The 22,512-nt window shown below is 39.6% G+C and overlaps 1 protein-coding gene across 5 annotated transcripts in view; it reads right to left on the bottom strand.

Annotated features, from left to right (window-relative positions):
• The window catches only part of CALD1 (caldesmon 1), a 194,218-nt gene that overhangs the window by 136,071 nt on the left and 35,635 nt on the right, over positions 1–22,512 (bottom strand). Inside the window, exon 2 of one of the 5 annotated variants that reach the window (XM_086755999.1) lies at positions 18,223–18,307. The exons of the other annotated variants lie outside the window; for them this stretch is intronic. The gene's annotated coding sequence lies outside the window, so the exon portion shown is untranslated. The remainder of the gene's footprint in view (positions 1–18,222; positions 18,308–22,512) is intronic. 5 annotated transcript variants of the gene reach the window in all.

Genomic DNA, 22,512 nt, shown 5'->3' with positions numbered 1-22,512 from the left:
TTAACCTAAGCTCCTTTTATACAGTAGCATCCCTGCTGAGGGTATGGTGCTTCCTGTCATCATTTACCAGCCTTTTATAAAATAAAATTGGAAATAAAGCACTAAAGTGGTCTCAATGGAGAAGCTTTGTTCACAGAACTCTGGATGAGGTTCTTCAAGATCACAGTCCACTGTTGCCTTGCTCTCAAGCTCCAAAATGGGTTCTGACAGACAAGTACTTGCCTGGCCAACATGCATGTTTCTAGGGAGATCCAAAATATAGATTTCGGAAGGCATAAATAACAGTTAAGTGCCCAAGTCTCATAAGTTTTAGTAAGATTTATGTACCTTGTATATTTGAAAATTTCTTTGAAAAAAGTCTATCACCTTCAACAAAGACTGAAAAGAATCAGGTTTATATAACCTAATTTTTACTTCCAGTTACACTCATTTACATTTAAAGATGATATAACACTCCAGGCATGGACAAATTAGTCTAATTTTTTTTAGATTACTTTGAGATTAGGAAAGCAGTGGATGTTATTTATCTCAACTTTAAGTAAGGCTTTTGACACTGGTCTCATAGCATATAACATCTGCGTAGACAAACAAAGAGATGGATTGAAAACTGGAAGAACTGTCAGGCCCATAGCGTTGGGGTCAGTGTTAACAAAACCTGGTGGGAGTCCAGTCACTAGTGGTGTACACCAGGGTCAACACTGGGACCAATACTGTGTAACATCTTCATTAATTACCTGGATGATGGAAGAGTTCACCCTCAGCAAGTTTGCAGAGAATATAAAACTAGAAGAAGTGGTTGATACACTAGATGATTGTGCTGCTATTCCGAGGGACCTCGACAAGCTGAAGAAATGGAACAGGACCCTTATGAAGTTCAACAAAGAGAGGTCATGGAGTCTCCATCCTTAGAGGTATTGTGTCCCAACTGGACACAAGCATAGGCAACCTCTTCTAGCTGACCCTGGTTTGAGCAGAGGTGGGGAGGACTACAAAATCTCCAGAGGTCTCTTGCAACATCCGCTGTTCTGTGATTCTGCAATTACAGCAGAGTTTTGTGATAACTACACACTGATACATCTTGCAATATATGTAGCACAAAAATACAGTGTGCAAACATACAAGCTATACTATCTTCTATAGTATAAAAGTACAACAGGCCAGTTCTTTAGGTAATAACTTCTCTGTGGAAACTAGTCCTATGTAATCCAATTTGCATCAGTTGAGATTACGAACAATGCACATTAACAAGGTTTTCTTCTAAAGCGTAACTTTCAGTGGTACTCTGATAAAAATGCTTCTATCAGAACAATTATTTTTAACAACTCAGCATCTTACATAGAACTACTCTAATTATTGCCTTAATCAACATCATAACTTACAACACAACGTGCAATTAACATATGGTAAATAACATCCGCCGATTAGACTATCATGTGTACAGTACATCTGATTCCTGTTTTCACTGGAATGCAGCTATTTGTGCTGGATCTTGTCCAGAGTTTCTGCTTTGGCCTCTAATGCTCTTTGGATGAGCTACTCTCGACTTTCTGCTGCAGTAAAGAGGAAGACAAGATTCCTGCACATATGAATTAGGTCATAGATATGAACTTTGAAAGGAGGTTCATTAGTCATTTTTAGAGCTCTACTACTTTAAAGTAGAAGAAAATAAATCACAGAATACATCCACTTCATCACTGCATACCATCATCACAGACAGCAAAGTTAAATTTGTATTAATCACACGTATCCCACCATTTCTCCTTTTCTTCCCTGTCCATCCATTCCCTTTTCTTTTTTTTTTTTTTTGTTAAACTTCATGGCTTAGAAATAAATACATCCATCTTAATTATTCAAGATCACATCTCTGCTGTTGCTGAGTGTCTTCAATGGGTGGCTAAGGATTCACACGTTCCAGGGCCACCTATAGTTGCTCAGCATCTGTCAGGACTGGATGGTTTATCTTGACAAATAAGTAATCTATTTACTTTTAATGATCCCTTTCCTCAGATGTGTCGCTTTCTCTAGAGCAAGAATTCTCAAGTAGCAACAAGTGCCTGCTTCAAAGTTGTATAAACATATAGGCTAAAGGAGTGACCTGCCCTGTGCACAATTCTGCAGAGCCCACAGCTTCTGCTTCTGATGGATCTGCAATACCCACACACACAGTGCTCAGTAAACCATAGATCAGAGGAATCAGATGTGAAGTTTCCTAAACCTCTTGTACATTGTTTCAAGCACAAGGCAGCTAGGAATTCTAAGCAATCACATGACCAAAGCAAGAAGGAAAACTGAGAACTACCTTAAAACTTCCATAAGCATTGCTTTGACTTTCCAAAACCAAAATCATTCAAAGGATCATGTTCCAAATTGAAAAAAAAAAAAGCACACAGAAAGAGTCTCTGCTTTTACCTGCCTCAGTAACTCATGCTAGAGTGTCAAAACAATCTTTATCAAAAAGATTCCACCACTGGCATGGGTGACAATTCTATTTAGGATCCCAGAAGAAATGCATGCTAAGGAGATAGCCACCGCCACCATTATCAGACAAGCTACAGAAAACAGTTTGAGCTTTTGAAAGGCACCCTTTTACCAGCAAGAGAGAAAGCTGTGACCTGAAACTCAAGACGAGACTTATCTGCCTAACTCTGCCACGTGATTTTGGAAAAGGGTTTGGGGTGAGACTGGGGGCAGGGGTTTGCCTCAGTGCTGTTCTTCCCCTGCTGCCCTTTGATTCTCATCTGATCAGATTTTAAGTCTTTGAGGTCTTGGAATGCTTTTCAACATAAACAGTGTTTGAGCTCCTCATAAGTGTGGTATAAAACTATTAATACAGATAATAGAAAGTGGTTTGGTTTCTTTTCTCTGGGATAGAGAAAATACTGATATAAAGTCAAAGGAAGCATGCAAAGTTTTCCACACTAATCTACTGACTGCATGTTGCAAGGCCAAGGTCCATTATGAGCAATGGAGGCCTTGCTTCAGTCTGAAAGGCAAAGCTCAGTTGTCATTTCCATCTGTATAATGTACACAGCAAAGGTTTACGTGCAGTGCTCCATTATGTGTTCTTGTTGCTGTCAAATACAGAAAGGGAAGAAAATGGAAACATGAATCAATGAAGTAATTTTCCTTCCCACATACAACCTCAGGCTGAAATGATGTCAGATTGCACAAGCAAAACAAGTTTGAGTGGCAGCAACATTTGAGAGGAGAAAATCCAAAGGAAACCTATGTTCATCAAAAAGTGGTACTGATGATTCAACAGGCAGCATCCCTGCTGCAAAGTCCATAATGAATCGAGGTCTCTGTGTGATATGTGGCTGTCACTGCTGGGGAACTTTGACTGTTATAGAAGAAGGGAAAAAAAGTGTGTAAGGGCTATACTCTCTTCCATGCCAAACAAATCCTGAAGGGACTGTAAGACTGGTTCCCTTTACTCTCAAGGCATCCAACCTCCTGCTGATACATAAAAATCATATTGGTCTCATAACTGCTGTGATTTCTGACAGTTCTCAATCATCTCCACTAAATTATGAATCATGTAATAATAAATGTATGGAAAAAAAAAACCCTCAGATCCCTTGGATTCTCTTACTGGAGTTAAAATGGGAAGAGTGGACACAGTGGCCAGTTACGCTGGCATTGTGCCAGTTCAGATGCTGCTTCTGCCAGGGAATGTCTTCACAGGATAGCTGTGGTTGGATTGCGTCCTTTTTGCACCAGACAAAATGGACAAGACTGGGACTGAGAACATAACCCTCAGTCTTGACCTTTCATCACCACTGAAAGTCCCACTGTAATTTTCACAAGAGTAGAAGTTCTTGGGAGGATTCAATTCAAGTTCTCCTCACTCTACATCTGCTCTGTAGAATAAGACATATGCGTACCCTGCCTAGGCTTACAAGAGCAAGCCTGCAGACCAGGATTCGTCTGGACATAGCAGAACATAGCTGTCCAGATAGTCAAGTGGGCTCTGGCAAAAACAGAGATCAGAGAGTTCAAAACGATAGAGTGGGGTGGAAACTGCTTTCCTCTCACTTCACTCTCCCTGCTCCTGAGTTTCTACCATTTCACATGCCCTACTATTCAGTACAGAAGCCTTCATTTGAAGTAGGAGTTGAAGGGGATGCGGGAAAAGTGGTAGGGGGAAAAATTGACCCCTTTTTTCCCCTTGCATGTCACTTTTCAGAAAGACAGGTGAGGAAGGTACATGCCACCTCAGCTGATGTTTTAGCTACTCCTGTCATTTCAGGGTAACCTTAGACTTGGAAAGAAATGCAGCAAGCTTGAACCACATTAAAGCCCTGATTTAGCAAACTGCTTTGAAACACATGCTTACAGTTAAGCATGTGCCTAAATGGTGTACTGAATTTGGACCTATGTTGGTAAAAGGGGCAACTGATTAATGGCTTCTGACAACCACCAGAAACTAATGAGCCACAGACCTCCACTTTTTCCTCCAAATGATAGTACTTAAATCCAAAGGAAATTTCATTATGGAAACAGAAAACACTTATAAATAAATCATATGTGTCTCCTTTGCAAATATTAATTTTTATCTGCAATTAGTGGTAAACCCAAACTTCCTTTCATACGGTAATCGGAGACAGTGCCATTCGCCCTATGTAACTGGTTACTCATTCAAACCCATAAATTTCTTTCTAGGAACTGCATGGTTTATGGAAAGCTCTATGAACTCAGCTAAATCAACCATGAAATATGGAGCATCCAACATACTAACCAAAAGGTTGCCCGACTGCGACATAAACTTCAGGATGAATCAAGCCAACACTGTACAATCCACCTAGAAACAAAGAGCTCAGTAACATGACATGCTGAAACTGGCTTCAAGCTGCTCCTCACTGAGACACATTAGAGGATCAAATCCCAGAGAATTAACATAAGCTATTTAAGCCCTCCCACATGAGATGGAAAAGGTCTGAAACAGCAAGAGGATAACCTTGGTCCTCTAAGATGCAATCCAGGCTCTCTAGTGGCCAAGTTGTACTCTGTTGCAGAGGCTATTTAACTGGCAATGTGTTTTAGCTGACTTCACTTTATTTGTATTTAGAGACAAACAGCAAAATCCTGAGGCCAAGGCACATCTACAGGAGCCATAACATTCAAGTCTAATGTTAACCTTACCTATATATCATTAAACAACTCATCTTATTTTTCCTAGCACCATTATTATTGCAGAGCACAGACAGCACTTCCAGTATGAAAAAGGCAATCACTTATGTTAACACTGTGAGGTCCTGATCTAACAGGTACACCTAGAAACGTCAAGACCATAAGTTACAAAACAGGGACACCAGTATCTGAGGTCTCATTGATAGCATTCATAAAATACCTGAAATTATTCTCCCTTTTTCCATCTTTACATGTGTATTTTAGTCATCTGAGCCAGACTTCAAGAGCAGAGATATGCTATATAATGAAAAATAACATTAAAAATATGCAATTGATGCCATATAGCAAGACTTTAATGGATGTTTACAGTGCTTAAAGGGCAGAGATGGAAGTGGCCTTCATACAAGACGCTAACTGTGAACAGCGAGTTTTTTCATTCACATACTCTTTCTTTCAAGTGCACTAGTTCATCTGTAAATCTAAGGATAACTAAGGCAGTTTGAATTCATAACTGCGGCTGACTAGTTACACTTAGACTGAGGTTTCACAATCACTAGATTTGTGCACAAACATGCCACCAAAGTCTGCAAATCTGATCCCTGTGATCACATTTTTGTCCTGTTAGCTTATGGAATTTATACTAGCATTACACCTTTGTGCCAGCTCTGTGACTTCTTTGCAAGCAAAGGCAATACCTAATCCACCGAAAACCTTGCCAATATGAAGTTAATCTGTCAGTTTGCTTGCTGGTAATAGAAATCAGCAGATACAATTTGTATCACAGTTGCATTGCACCATCGAACTGCAACATTTCTTATTGATTACTAGGAGCCCTAATGCACAATTTAACCACAGAACCATGACCTGCTAGTAAGGTGGGGACTTCAGCTTCCACAGTTTTATTTAAATGTTTCTTGAATATCCATTAAGGTCTTTGCAACAGAGAGAAACTCTTAAAGTCAGCTCTGAGGAAAGAAAAGTGACACAACTAACATGCCGGAGCCATGGGGAAATGACCAAAACCTATCGAGTCAGCGGGAAGAACTTGTTTCTGTTCCCTAGGTTTGGATTAGATCAAATATGCACACACTCTAACAATGCCCCAGAGGAAAGGGTGGGGAGGGAAAAGGAAAACACTTGATTTTTCTTCATAAGTCTACACAAATAAGGTATTACATTACTAAGTAAATGCTCAATGTGGTTACACTCCTGTTACACTGTGAAGAGGAAAACAAGTATTTACCTTTGTAAAACTGATTGTTATGAACATGTTTATTCTAATTCAGAGCCTGGCTCAAAACCTACTTGAAAGTCTCTTTCATGTTTCCATGGATTTCAATTAACGTTTTGTAAATGCACATAATGTACAAATGGAAGTTTGTTAACAATACCTAGCGCTCAGTTGAGGTCTATGTATATACCACAGCAATGCACACAAGATATTCCTAGGTTCAGACAGAAAACTTACAGCACAGTTTCAAAAAGAAAGACACGGTGGTGCGCTTAAAAACATATGTCCTTATTCATTCAGCGCATGGGGAAGTTTGAAACAGCAGTTATTTCCTATTCGTAGCACAGTGAAAATCTAGAGTGTATCAGTTATCACCCTAAGAGGTAAATTTTGGTATCTTTAAAGGTGAAAACAGTAGCAGTCACCAACGCAAGAAAGCTTATCCCTTTAGTATGTCTCTTATTCTAAGAATATTGGCCACATTCAGCTTGACCCACGCAAAGCCCACAGAGTAGCACCACGGACATCTGGCCCCATCCTTCACACCCACACCGGGACAAATAATATAAAAAACTTGTATTCTTCAATTATTAGAGCCTTTTCTCTACTTGATTGTAATAACAATCCCATTGTGAAATCTTACCATTATGCTTCATTACAATAATAAGTCTAATTTTATATTTCCTTAGCCTTGTATTTACAAAGCTTTTTCTCTACTGCATAGTTATACTGATGGACACTTTTTCATTCCCCTTCTCTTTTACAAAATAGAAAAAAATTGGCTTGAATTGAGTGAACGGCATATTCGAACCGTGGCAAATGGATGTTAGGAACTGACAGTCTCTTTGCTACCGATGTAGATGTTCTCAATTTACTTCTTGATAAGAGCTATCCTCTTCATTAACAGTCATCTGAGTGTTTAGGAAAACTCCAGGAGGTCAAGCTTGAGGAGATCTGGATGATTCTCCCACTGCTATGGTAAATTCAGTTCAAAGACTGCAAAGTCTTTCAGTCATGGGGTAGCAAGGAGGATTAGAGGAGCAAGAACCTTGCCTTAAGCTGTTCATCTTATATGGAAGGAGCGTGGCTTCCACTCTAATGACATGACATCTTCCACAGGACCAGGTCTACTTTCAACAAAACATGTTTGCTCTTCTGACATAGCATTGTCTCTTCTTTCTCAAGATTTCTAAAACCAGATATTAGAAATGAATATGAAGCACGCCCATAGGTGCTGAAGAAACTTGGCTCCAGATCCATCGTGCTGTCCTAAAGTGCTTCTCTAATTGCTGTTCTAATCACTCATTGAAGCATTTTATGCATGCGTTTCCATTTCCCTCATTGCTCTAGGGCGTGCCTACCTATTTCAGCCTGTTTTGTTCTTCAGCCTGACCTTTTTTCTAGCCTACCTTCTATATTTTGTAATACAACCTGTTAGTTTCAGCATAAATGCTATATATGTATCTTGAACAAGAGCAGCAGTAAGCTGTAGCTCATCAAAAGACCACAGGAAGGAGGAGGAAGCGCACAGTCGTTACCTTCTCCACACAAGCACTTGCAGAGGAAGATTCCTAAGAATTCAACTGGCAAGTCAGCATATCCTCATAGCCAAAAGGTATCAAAAATCGATGACAGATGCAACAAAACCAGATACTCTGACTATGGACACTTGGTTAACCATAGATAACAATTGAATCAAGATACAAAACCCCAACCTAAAGCCAGATTGGGATAGCTGTATAAGTATAATGAACTCAAGATGCAGATTTTTTTTTTTGCCAAGCCTACAGTTTTAAAGTCCATTGATTCAAGTTCTTTTCCTTAAAGCAAAAATCTGAACCTGAAAATTTAAAGAGATATTTTAAAGGCATACAATGGACAGTTACTAGCTTTGACTTTCACTGAGTGCCTCCTTCCTCTGCTTGAAAGTCTCCCGCTAACCACTACTATTTTAACTTTAATTTCCCCACATATTTAATTTGTTTGTAAAATTCCTTTTGCTGCTATTGTAGAGCTCTGATCTGTTTTTTTTTTTTTTTGATCATAAGCATAGTATCAGTGATACCAGGTGTAGCTGCTGCTCTACCAACATCAGCATTCTGCCTTCAACACTGGCTATGAAATATTCAGAAGATGATGAAACAAACCCTTAGTTCACCTATCAAATCATGCAATAGCAAGGAGGATAAGACATGTGAATTCTTTTTCCAAATCTCTCAGCATTCAGCTTACACTCTGGAGCATGAGATCTGCTTACCTTTAACTTCACAGGCACATCTACACATAAGAGTCATATAACACAATCTAATTTTATATCCAAGCTACTTAATCCTCTTGTGAAGAATTTGATTAACTAAAATTCTGTAACAGAGTGAGGCAAAAACAGCGATAGAAAGACTTTTCTCCCCAAAACACAAGTAAATGTAGTAGTAATTCTTTAGCCCACTCTGTTACATGACAGTGAGGTATATGGAAGGAGGCGTATAGAAAAAAAAAACAACAAACATCCAAACCAAAACCATAATTCTGTCCTAAGAAGAACACAGATGGGCCATAACCAATCAGTGCTTCATAATAGCTGCCTTTTTTATAGATAGAATAGGAGGCTGCATCCAGAACACATTCGGATCTCAGCTTCATACTGCTGGCTCACCTCTAGGAAAACAAATCAAACTCCAAAATCTCCTATCGTGTTATTTAGAAGTTCAGTGAAGACTTTGAAGTTTGGGTCCAGGCTGTAGCCAGCTTGTCTAGACTCATGTGTGGGCTTGGGAAAGATCCAAATTCTCTGTGACCCCAGCCACCTCAGCCTTCCTACTGTCACAGGCCTATTCACTACATGTAGGTATCTAGAGTTCTTTAGCAAAGTCATCTGGCCTTAAGAGATCAGCTCTGACAGTCTGAGACTCCCTTAGCTCAAATCAAAAGGCTCTGGGGAGACCTTATTCTGGCTTCTCAGTACTTAAAGGGAGCTTATAAGAAAGGTGGGGACAATTATTTTAGCAGAGTCTGTTGTGATAGGATGAGAGGTAATGATTTTAAAGCAGGAGGTAGATTCAGACTAATATAAGGAAGAAATTTTTTACAACTCGGGGGGTGGAACACTGGAACAGGTTGCCCAGAGAGGTGGTAGATGCCCCACCTCTGGAAACATTCAAGGCTAGGGGCTCTGAGCAACCTGATCTGCTTGGAGATGTCCCTGCTCCTTGAAGGGGGGTTGGGCTAGATGACCTTTAAATGTCCCTTCCAATCCAAAGTATTCTATGATTCTGTATCAGGGTAGCTAACTTCAGCCACAGTGGGGTTTACCAAGTCAGCCACTGGAAGACCTTTCTGAGGACCAGGCTCCAAACTCAGTCCTTTTCTAATCAGACTCTGTGAGCTCTAGACAAGTCAGTCTGCAGTCTCTGCACATGCCTATTTTTATCTATTTTAAGCTGGAAACACTTTAGGCAGGAACTGCATCTCACTAAATATTCACATGAACAGAGCTGTATAGCGTCACTGACATACAAATACACCTCCTGATATGTTGCCTAATCTGGATCTGCCATGTCAGGTTATTCCCAATAGGAAAATTGGGGTACAGAAATACAAGGCATCTTGCTGAATTCCTGTCCCTGCTCACACAGCTCAATCCAATAGCCCAGTCCTGGTGGTTTAGGATTAAGCCAAGGAAAGGTCCACATGCAGATGCCAGTAACAACTGAATTAGTTGGGGTGCTGACTACAACGGTACTATGGCAGGAAGGATTTCTGCTAAGGCTACTCTAAGTCAGCCAAAACACAGGCTACACTTTCAGCAAGTGCAGTGTGGGTCACTTTGGTTTCTGTGCCATGTTACTTTGCCACAGTCTCCTCTCTCAACTGCTGAGAAGATACTGTCCTCTGCTCATAATCATCTGTGATTAAAACTATGCCTTACCCTAGTGAAATACAAATTCTGTCAGCTTTTTTACTTTCATATTCTTTATAAGTTGCATTTGGAGGGTTGCTTGGTTGGGTATTCTTCAGTTTGTTCATTTTATGTGCAAGCTGGACAGTGAAGAGAGGAATTTAGATTTAGATCCAAATTAGATCCAAATCAGAACCTCTTATGTTCCTCTCATAGTTAAAGTTGGATCAGAGTTTAGGTGAAACAGTGCCAACATTTTCAAAACCCTCTCAGAAGAATTTAGCTGGAGTATCTTCTGCACAGTAGCTGTTCTTGAGAAGTCCACCTAAGGCCAAAATTCCAAAGAAACACTTCTTGCAAGAACGGAACTACAGCCCTATAGCAGAGCTCCTTTCTGTACTGGACCTAAAATGGGAATCAACAGAAGTGTTTCTCTCTCTACTCCCTCCCAGTTTCCCTTGAGTGAATCCAGCACTGATGCTGTATTTCCATCTATTTTGTCTTAGTCTGATGTGTTGTGGGAATGCAAATACTCACCTAGAACCCCCTCCCTCCTGCCCCAAAAGCTCATACACCTTCGCACACCCTCTTTGCACTTTTCAAACCTTTCGCACACCTTTCAGAACTCGTCCATGGCTCCAGTCTATGATAAAAGCCTTCACCTGGGCAGTAACTTTAACACAAGTGGTTTTGTAATCTTTCAGTTACCAGACACTATAAGCAGCTATATACAGTGAAAAATTCAACTATCACTAAGAAAACTTTTTTCAACTATGTTTATCCTCAGCCACCTCAGAGCATTCACTTCCAAATATAAACTTAGCTTACTAAAACTATAAATCATGGATGTATTTGTAAACCTCAGGGACCATTACTGCCACTTTTTCAACTCACATAAGCAGTACTGGACCTGATTAAAAAGACTGCCCATGAGTCAGCCTGGCTTTCAGATATGTCACAATACTCAGAGAACCCCTCATCGAGTATATACCACCAATAAACACCGGCTCCTCACAAATTAACATGAGCTGGATGTTTCTGCAGTGAAAACTTCACCAGCTTCTTATCTCACAAAGATGATGGGCAGGGAGAGTTGGACAAATCTGCCTCCAGATCCTTCTGCAGAGTATGACACAGTTTTCTTTAATCCAGTAATCCAGTAAATCCATATGCAGTGACAGCGAGCGCATTACCAGCCTGGTTCAGAAGCAGCGTTTGTGATGTGTCATCATTTACACGAGTTCAGAGTACACATAAAACCAACATTTTATTCTGTCCATGCTCCTCTCCCAGCTCTGCTACGTTTTTTAATGATACTACATTCATTTTGTGCTGATATAAACACACTTAAACAACAGACAGGCTCACTTCCTTTTCTAAGATTTTCGGCTGATTGTATACTTGCTTGTGCAGGTCTCTCAAAATAAAAATCAACAGCTGGGCAAAACAAGAAAGCAAATTTGGACATGTTAAAACCATATTCTCAATAGGTCTCTAGTGAACTTTGCAGAAGTTACGCTTAATATAAAGTTCACTTTTTTTATTTGACTTAGTTCCCCTCTTCTTCTAGCAAATAAAGTGACAAATGATTATGCACAAACAGAATGTTTAATGATAGTCCTCCTCAATTTTCATAAGCCTGGACAACATAAGCTTATAGGTCATGTAATGTGGTTTGCTGCTGCCTTTCGCCCAAATGTTTTACATTTCAATTTCTTTATATTTTCCAGATCATGTACAAACTTGAATCGACCCTCAGAGCAGCTTTACCAAATGCAGGTACTACAGCGTTATCATCCTCTAACACATATACACACAGAGGTCAAGAAGTCAAATGACTTGTGTAAAATCATACACATCAACAAAAAGCAGGGTCAGAACTCACAAGAATATTCCACAGTGCTGTCTTCAGCTACAAACCACAGGCATGGCCTCAGCCATTTTTGTATCTTTGAAAGACGTTCCCAAAATTCACAATCAAAAGGCTCAAAGGGTTTAAATTTGGCCTTGTTTAATCCCAGTTCTTAGGAGTAAATGTCAAACAATGCATGATGTGGTAGCAGAAAGAGTCCAAGCAATATTACATTAAATACAAAGGCAATCTCACAGGGAAGAAAGGTAATATCCCTAACACAGCTCTGTGGTGATCACACCTGGAATACTTCGTTCAGCTCTGGAGAACTCATTTCCTGAATGACAATAACAACCTGGAGGAAGATCACAAGAGAGCCATAAAAATGTAAAGCGAGCAGAGAGGGACTGACTTAGAAAGAGAGATTAAAAGAGCTAAAGATGCGTCAACTGACTAAATCCTAAGAAGGGGAGGTGACAACTGTCTGCAAATATTAAAAGACTATTAACAAGGGCAAGGAATCATTTTAGTGAAACAAGAGTTTACAGCTACAAGAAGTAGTAGTAAATTAAAAATTATGAAAACATTTATTGACCAAAAAAGTAATTTTAATAGCAAAGTTTTTTCTAGAGTATAGGGTAGACCTGACAACATGCTTAACCAACACTACTGCTTCTCAAGTTTTCATCCTTTAAGAACACAAAAATTCTCTGCTAAATCCTGAAAACACTCTATTTTGAAAATTTAGGTTGAAAACAAGTTTTGCAATTTCCCCAGTGAAATATTCTATCACTGACTGGGGAAATTTCAGATATCCTTAACCCTGATGCAACACAGACATGTCAGGTCCATTGCTTTTGCACTACCCCAGGTGTAAGCTACAGCTCTGACTAGGAACTCCCTCATACAAGTAGACCAGCCTGCATGTACTGAGGAACAACGTCCCAAATGGGGCATTGGCCAGTGGCTCCTGTTTCTCTTCTAACCACCTTGAAGAACAGGCCTGAAAATAAATGTCAGACCCCATTCTATTTGGCTTTGGGATAATTTGCAATTAGAAGGGAACTGGACAACTCAGTATTTAGTATTTTCTGGTTCCCCTCTTTGTTTTCTCCAGGAAACAGTACAGTTGATGACAGTCCTTCAGGACACAAAGGGCTCCATCTGCCAAACTAAAGCAAGCCTTGTTGCAACAGTTTAGAGAGACCCGGATTCACTTGTTCACCCTGCCCCTCTGCCAGGGGCTACCATACCTTGGATGAGTCTGCCAAGGGGAACAGGTATGCTTCTGCCTTAGCCAGTCAGGTTCCCTGCGCTCCTGTTTTCCACCTGAATAACAGCGTAGTAGTGGGCTTTTACTGGGGTCTGATTTAGAGAGTAATCAATCTGTAGATGAAAAGCACAAGGGAACCACAAACTCATACCAATGTCAACTTTGGGTTCCTTTGTCTTGGAAATGCTTCTTTTTTGCTACCAAAATTTAATGACAGTTTTTAAAGGGTTCTATTTGTCTTATTTTATTAAACCTGCTAGTTCTTAAGAAAAGCAGTGGCTGTCTACTCCATAAAATATGTGCACAAACAATAAGTACATCAAAAGCCTATTGCTGGTTGGCCAATTTCCATATAACCTAATATGGTTAAGAAAATGTTTGACTGGAGCCCAGAGCGGCGTGCTAAACTTAACAACTCTTGCAGTAAGCAGAGTGCCATGGAGCCCTCTGCTTAGGCTCACTGTAATTTCAGTTTGGTGTAGTTACTACCTATTGACATGAACTAGACCATAATTGTACTTCTGCACAGTTACAAAACCCAGATACTTTTGTTCTCTCTCCCCTGCCAATGAAGATTAACGCTTGCTGCCGTACAAGGCTTTCAGAGACAGACGCTCCTTAGAGTGTTTCCCTTCTTGGGATAGATGTAATAAGGAAATCCTGGGTATCCCAAGGATATAAAAGAACACATACTGTATGAGGCACTTTGCTTTTATGTAAACATCCCAGAAAGAGGAGTTTTTAAAGGGCTCCAATACAAGAACACACTTTCTATATCTACTGCTAATGTACATGAGAGGTTGTACAATATCAATTCTGTACGCAAGGGTAGGTATTTTGCTCAGTATATATCTTGCTACTACTGCCATTTATGAAACTTGGCAAGGTGTAGATTGCTTCCCTGCCTCTATTTTGAGCCCACTGCAAAATAAACCTTGCCCACTCGTGTTATGTATTTGCATTTCCATACTTCAGACTTCACTGAGCAGCGAGTCGTTTAGGATTTTTAAAATAATTAAGACAAAAAAAAAAGGCAATGAAACAAATGAATGACATTATCAAGGCCAGTCTTTAAGTCACACTTCAGTCGTCTCACTTACTCTTTAATCTAACGCCACTGAAATAATCATTGCGAAGTCTGATAACAGGGATTTGGCGACAGAGGAAAAGTGGATCGTTGAGCTTATATCAGTGAAACAAGTCACTTTAGGCATTAAAAGAACAATGCTACCTTGATTGTGCAAAAGGATTAGACAGCCTCTCCCAGATCATTTCCTATGAGATCATATGCAGACTTGGAAACAGAAGGGACTGGTTTCAGGAAGCTTGGAAGCCTTTTATGGATTATATTAACAAGGCACAGGCTGTTCCCTAAAACTGATTGTACATCAAATTCCAGTAGTGCCACATGCCGTTGGTTGGAATGACTCTAGCATATATGATAGTACAAACAACTACCAAAAAAAGCAGCAATTCTGTCATTTGATCCCTGGGACTTTCTTTTTTATTTTTTTTTTTAAAGAGTACTGGGCATTAATTGTAGTTTTCTAGGTGTGGATAGCACACAACAGTTCACAATGGGATATTTGTTAGGTTCCCTAAACTTTAAAACATTCTGCAGAATTTAGCTACAACTTTGTAAAAAGTTAAATACCTGTCTTGGGTAGAGAAAAAAAAAAAGCTATATTGCAAGATTATGGAACAATACCTAATCATTATTAGAGGCCAATTTTTATTTTTCCTCTCCAGTAATTACTAACAAAAATATACATCCACACCAAACCACATCAGTACTTGAAAAATTCTTTTTTTGTTGGTGTTTTTTTTTTTTTTTTGCTATTTGAGGTCTTAGCTGATGCATTTACTACTAAACACATGTTCCAGTCAGTTAAGTTACCATACATTAATTCCAAATACAGAAAATTAGAAAGCAAATGAGCAATTGCACTCTTTTAAGAATTAATGCTGTACGTTTTCTTGTTTTTTAAATTTTACATCTAGGTGGTATTATCCTGGTGATGCATATGAAGGAGGCAGATGCCTCACATGCGCCAGGACTGCCCTGTGGTTCCAGGCAGACCCATGAGTCTATAAACACACTTCAAACACTGTAACTCTGTTTGGAAATGTCAAGGCATTATGAAGGCTCTGCCCTTCAGCCTCTTTAGCAAGGCTTATGCATCACTTGAGTTTCATGTTAACTCCTTGGCAATGCAAAAATTGCATGTGGAGCTTTACAAGACCTGCACTGTAAGTGGCTGAATTTCACTGCAGGAGCCAAACTAATCTGTTAATTGAATTAGCTAATGTTCATCTATTTATTAGCAATGACATTACCTGAATTTTTTTCAGCTGAAAGTAACACAACATCTTCAGACAGCAGCTCTCATTTTCCCTTCTGTTTACAGATGGGGGAAGAGAAGCATGGATAAATGTAGTTCCCTGCCCAAGCCCAGCTGGTCATTCCACATCAGCACCTCCTGCATCCCAGTTAAGTGCTTCTTCCCACTGGATTCCACTTTCTCCTACCATCTGCATGGTTCTAATGCTAATGTAATCTGCATCACTGCTGCTGTGGTTGGAGAACCAAAACATTTAGAATGAAGATTCACCTAGAGTCAAACTTCCATCTGTTATTAGAAATAAGATGTAATTTTTTGTTCTTGTTGGGATTGAATAGAAATAAGAGGCGCCTGAGCAGAGGAATGAAAAACTCACAAGATTTATTACAACTATTGCTATCTGTTTAACTACAGCACTGTGCTCTGTGCCAAAAAGGATGCAACAATTAAAGACAACCATTGCCTTTGCTCAGTTTGGGGAATAACAACCACTGACACAATCTCCCAGGAATCTGTCCTTAGAGCCTTGCCCATTGCTATATATAACTGAGTAAATATTAGAGGATTCACATCTTTTGCCCTGAAAATACAAAACCTTTAACCTTAACATTTCTTTGGAAAGTGCTTCAGAGAAAGCAGTAACTCTGCAACAATGTTCCCTTCCATTAAAATTTCCTCTTAAAATATATGGCCCAAAGGAGGAATGACAGACCTCAAATATACCACAAATATGGACTGCCTGCCTGCAGGCATTTGGAGCCTGGGAATTTGCCCAAAATATTATCCTTACAGAATTAACCAACTCTGTTAGTCAGCATAGTTAACAGCCTCAAAAAATAATTCCACTCTGATATATCTTTGTCAGGACAGCTCACCAGTTGCATATTGCATTGTTCTCCACTGCTTAAGGATTAATTATTCCCAAGGACTGAAACTGGAGCCTTTGCACTTCTATGTGCAAACAAAAAAAAAAAAAAAGTGTTTGGGAACCAATACTGTCCAACAAATGATCACTTTTAGGTTTCTCTTACTCCTGGGCTTTAGCCCAGCTCATCCTGCCTCTCCTTTCCCTCATCTCCTGGCCCCAGCTGTGATAGCCAGAGTCCAGAAGAGCAGGCAAGCTACGGCTGACCACACAAACAAAATGTGCTTTCAGGTCTCTGCCCTGCTTGAAACTCTTGGATCTGCTCGATGAACACAAATCATCATAAAAGGCTGTCTAGAAAAATAGCACAAGGCAGGCAACATAAAGGCAAACCTTCAGCTGCTTTTCAGTAGAGTTAATGCAGACAGACAGACATCAGTTCTGCCATATATATGACCACAACTTCTTGGGATGCTTACAAAATATCACCCTCATGGGAAAAGTCAGGATCAGATCTGTGATATCCCTCATCCAAGACACAGCCCTTGATAGTGATCAGTCATTTCAGAGAAGTGTTCAACAAATAGGGTAACCATTCAAAACAAGTCTCTTCCTCACCTCCTCATCGAGGCTGGCTTCTTCACTAACGTTTTAAATCCTTTTAAATTGTTTTCCTTAGTCTTCACTACTGTAAATCTGTATTGCATTACTATTTTATATAAATGTCCCATCCTTTTGGATCAGTAAATTTGCTACACACAACATCATAACCTCCACCTGTGTAGTTAGAATGATGGAGTTCCCTCACTTGGAACAATTTGTGCTAAATATCAATTATAAAACAAGTGCAGCCTAGGAACATCTATTATTATTATCATTGCTTAGCAAGACTCCTATCAAGTGGTGAAGCAACAATCTTTTGAAAGGCAAATTTCCTCCCATCTGGCAAGCAGAATTGTTTTACATGTCCCTAAAAACTAAAACCAGAACACCTAGGGAATAGAGAGTCATTGACTGCAAATATATTCAGCAACATTATTATCTTAATGACATATAATAGTCTCCATATTCATAACCTTTCAATAGCAGAAAGACTAGTATGGCTATTAAGCTGAAATAATTACCTCAGTCTGTAACCTGTATGTACAACGGATGTGCGTGTGTGTGCAGAGATTACCACATGTAGGTTTAATGATAAAGAGAAATGAGAGTTAGGCCTTGACAAGGGCAGAAATGCTCTTTTCCCATTCAGGTAGTGTCCAGGGACCATGAGAGACATGACATGGAAGAACTTCTCCAGTACTTCAGAAAGCTAGTTTATTGTGCACATACTTACTTCTTCAGCATACAAAAAGCTAACAAGAGGAAACATCGAGGTGGAAGATTCACAAATACCCAACAAATTTCTGTAAGTTCAACCAAGGGCTACCATAATGTATCTTTCCAATGTGTAATATTAAGCTGAATACTAATCAGGACAGAATGGCCTCCTTTCATACTAGACCTTGAGTTTCAAAGGAAACTATGCTAACACTAAAGTGCTGCTCATGATAGCAATTATCTGAACAGAAAATACCTCCAAAAAAAAATATATATATACACACACACATATGCACATTAATAGTACATCTCACCAGTTAGGATGCCCTTGAGCCTGGAAGGTGCTGCCTCTTCAGCTCCCAAGGGATTCTTTGTGTAACCAAAGAGTTATCACAGGCACTGGAAAGACAGAAGTGTTTATGGATGGGAGTGAAGAGGGCAGCTAAGGCAGAAGAGCTTTATAGTAAGGATGATCTAGAAAGCACAAGACCTGATCTCCATCCTTGCTGCAATTGCTACATGTACTGTTGCACCACTGGCTAAACTGACTTGCAGCTCCTTTTCTTTTCCCAGTGATTCCTCTTTGAGGAAGAAGAACATCCCAAGTGAGAAAGGGTAATTCTGGCAAACTCTGCACTATGCATCTGAAGTCCCATTAAGGGAAAAAGAGTTGCTTCCACTTGCACAGAAAATTGCTCCATTGACTTGATCCTGCTGCCATGACCGTAACCCAATCACAGCGTAATGCAATCCTGAGAATAGCCTGGGAAGCATCAGCCACAGAGTTGAGAATTTTAATAGCCAAACTGCAATGATTAATATGGAGCCAAACCTGATTATGCCTCCATGATTCACTTTACAAAAAAATATCTGAGGGAATTCCCTATTTGTTTTGGCTGTTGACCAGCACGGTTCCTTGATTGCTGGCTGCCTCCAGTCAAAGATGCAAAAAAGCTTGGCTATTTCTGCATAGCTTCTGGAGTGCGTTTACACAGTTTTCAGTGGCAGGTTGTTTGTCTGCTTTTACATGTAGTTAGCCACTTTGTGACTGATACAGTGATAGAACAGCCACCTCCAAGTAATAGCCAGGATAAATGATAGCAGCTTGGGCAGCGTGCGGTGAGACTGGAAATTGCCTCTGAGCAATGCCTCCGCAGGAGAACTGGAAGGATCTCCTTGGGGAATAGACTCAGATATCCCACTTGGAGTGATGCAATCCAATTGGGAAACTGCTCTAGGGACTCCCATCCACTTTTCATCTAACAAGACAGTGAAAAGAAAAAACTTCCAAATGTCTGTATACTCAAAGCACAAAAGGCTGGTATCACAAGGCCTAGAAAAATTTTATTTCTGTTAAACCAGGTGAAGACTGGTTTCTCAAAAATGAGCTGGCTTTGCAATCAGCCTTTAATTAGACAAATACAGAGTTTACCTTCCCAGTTCTCCACCTAATCAACACAATCAGTTGATGTGTTTAAGAATATTAGTTAGACTAACTGGCTTGAGCAGGAGATTTGACAAAGCTCTGGAAAAATATATCATGCTTTTGCAAGTGACACTATTTTTGTGCCATTTCTTCTAAATCTCTAAGCAGTAGTTTTGAGGGAGGGTTGCTTATCTCAGGGAATTTTGAGGGGTTTGTTTTACTTTTGTACTGCCTGCCAAATGAGGTCTTATGAAGACAGCATGTGATGGGATGATGGGGAAGTCAAAGCCTCTGCAACACGTACAATACTGTGCTCCACCATGGCTAAACACAATTTGCACCTGGTTGTTTTACAAAAACAAGAAACACCTTTGTTGGCCCAAGAACTACCAAGATGGAAAATCACAGCTGTGTCCAGCTGAGGTAGCAATTCCTACAGGAAACTCCATGCTGGACCTTCTTAAGACTGCATCACAGTAAATGCTGAAGAGATCCACTTTTTCTGAGGTTTGTCAAATCTAGGAGATCTGGCAAAAAGCATACAGATTCCCTCTGAGTGTTGCAGAGGTCCAGGTTTCTGGACTATCTCAGTCTCAATAAAACTCCCATTAATGTCAATAGCAGCTGAATGTTCTAACCCAGAGAGAAACCTAGATCTATCCTTGCATCGGTAAAATGCAAAACAGCTCCAGTCATTAATAACATCCAATGACTGACCTGCCATTCAGCTGTTCTGTAGCTACATGAGGTGATTCAGTTCTTTCAAGTAGGAATTCAGCTTTTACACTGCTCACTATACATAACTTACTGTAGCCGTGGGAAAAAAAAAAAAAAACAACATACACTACCATTTATGTATGATGATGAAAATAAAAATTCAAAGGCGCAATATAGTAAACAGCATTAAATTCTGTAACTTCCTGACTGCTGAGATGTTTTAGAGATAAAGCTCCATGAAAGGTGGACATTAGTCTTAATCAGAAGAACATCTCATTTCCATTCTAAGGCTTTCACTGAGCCTTGTTTCCTGTGATATCTTAACATCAAGTCATTCTTAAGTGCTCACATTCACAAGGTACTTAAGTACACTCCTCACCAACCAAACAAGATTACTCCTCTACTTGAAGTTAGGCACACATTTGTTGAGGCAGAGCCAAAACACACATGCACACACATATACCTGACCAAGGACATGTTTTTCTTTCATGAGCTGGTTTTATTCTGCAGTCCAAAGCACAGTAACAAAAAAACCTCAAACAAACAAAGCAAAACAAAACAGAACAAAATCCATTATGCCACATGTCTCCAAGAATTCCTCACTGAAACAAAATTAATGTATATATTTTACAGCATTTATTTCCTAATTGGAATGACATTTTCAATGCCCAAAGTCTGTAATTCTGCTCTCAAAGCTATAAAAACCTGAATTCTCTCCTAAAAGGAAACAATAATGAAACAGCTATGAAATGAAGGAGTATGAATGAGTGAATACTAATGACGTGGCAGGATTTGAGCCACGATTGTTTTATCCACTTGTTGATAGACTTTTATACAGGTTTATATCATATAGCTCACAAAATACCAAAGTCAAGGGACACCAAAAACTAAGAAGATTGTGTAAAATTAATCTATTTCGTTCGTACTCAAGCAATCTCTGGATGCCACACCTAAACAAAACCCAAACCTGAGAGTTTCACTTCTTTCCTAAAGGAGGTCTCCGTGTCCATGGCAGCGGAGTTGGAACTAGTTGATCTTTAAGGTCCCTGCCAACCCAAACCATTCTATGAGTCTATTAAAGTGTGATACAAATGGATTTACCTTTTTATTTCTTTAATCTTTCCTATAAATCATCTCATCATTATATTTACTTACATATTGATCAACTAATTACCAGGTTGGGAAAATGGAGGTACAGGTACCAAACCCAAACACTTGTGAGGATGTAAACATTCTCCTCCTCTTCAAGTTGTCAGTACTAGCTTTCTTTCATAATTTTATAGCTAAAGCTAGCTACTTCTAAACCAAAATACCTAGAGAAATCAAACTTTGACTTCTGAACATCTTTGGAGCCCTGGTTCAGGCATATTAAAGCAGAAGCTGTGAACAACAGCCAAGCAACTCATTGAAACCATATCAGGTATGGCACTGATTCAGAGGAAAGCATTATATGTGCTGAATCACCCTGCTTTCCAGCAGTTCTGGCTGCAGAATTCCCCAGGGATTACTTGGCCCGGTTTTATTCAGCTCCTGAGATCAAAAGACGTCACAACTCAAGTGGATCTGGGCTGCAGACGTTTTAAAGGAGACGAATGGCAAAAATACCTTTCAGTGCAACCAGCAACACAATATTCCACTTACAATCACCTGAAGAGACAACATGAGAACCAGCATCAGTCACAGACAGCAGCTCCTCTGTGATGTCCTAATAGCAAGCAACCCACAGTGCAGAATCACACAAACACAGCCACATCTGAAATGCTCGATAGGGCAGTCATCCTCAGTTGCAAATTCCCAACTCTTACAGCTGACCAGGCTGAAGACAGAAATGCAACAGAAAAGTGTAACAGGTTGCAGATTATAGACTTCTCGGGTACCTTTGAAAATCTCCCTTAAGATGTCATTTTTCACAAGCTTTATATATATATATATATATTTATATATTTATGTATATGTATATGACTGGTTAAAGGGACATAGTTAAAATGCCAAAACAATAGTTCTACCTGCCACAGCAAAGTAACTTCTTTTACACTTTTATATTACCTATTGAAATAAGTCCTTTAATTTATCCTCTAATAGCATTTAAAAGAGACCTAAAGGAGTTTTGCCTGTTACTCGAACTAAAGTAGCACTTATTTTTTTCACCACTGATGGGAAAAAGCAGGTAGCCATTACCTTGCTCAAAGCACAGTTTTTAGTCCCTTTCATAACTCATACCCGAGGCTGAATTTCTGACAATTTGTGTTAACAATAACTTGATGACAACCCAACATGTGATATTCAATTCTATCACAGGGAAAAACAGCAATGCAGGTTATGTGTTGTTTCCTAGAAAAACACAGCATATGTGTGAATATTGCACATGTAGGGCAGAACCTTGCTTTAAAATTGCTGATCAGACATTTTTGGTTAGAACTCTCACCACCCACCCACCTGCCCTACTGCCTCTACCCATTCT

The sequence above is a fragment of the Chlamydotis macqueenii genome, chromosome 1, assembly GCF_036417535.1.
Source record: "Chlamydotis macqueenii isolate bChlMac1 chromosome 1, bChlMac1.mat, whole genome shotgun sequence".
Lineage (NCBI taxonomy): Eukaryota > Metazoa > Chordata > Aves > Otidiformes > Otididae > Chlamydotis > Chlamydotis macqueenii.
The sequence above is the reverse complement of the archived record's forward strand: the minus strand, read 5'-3'. Positions and strand labels throughout refer to the sequence as shown.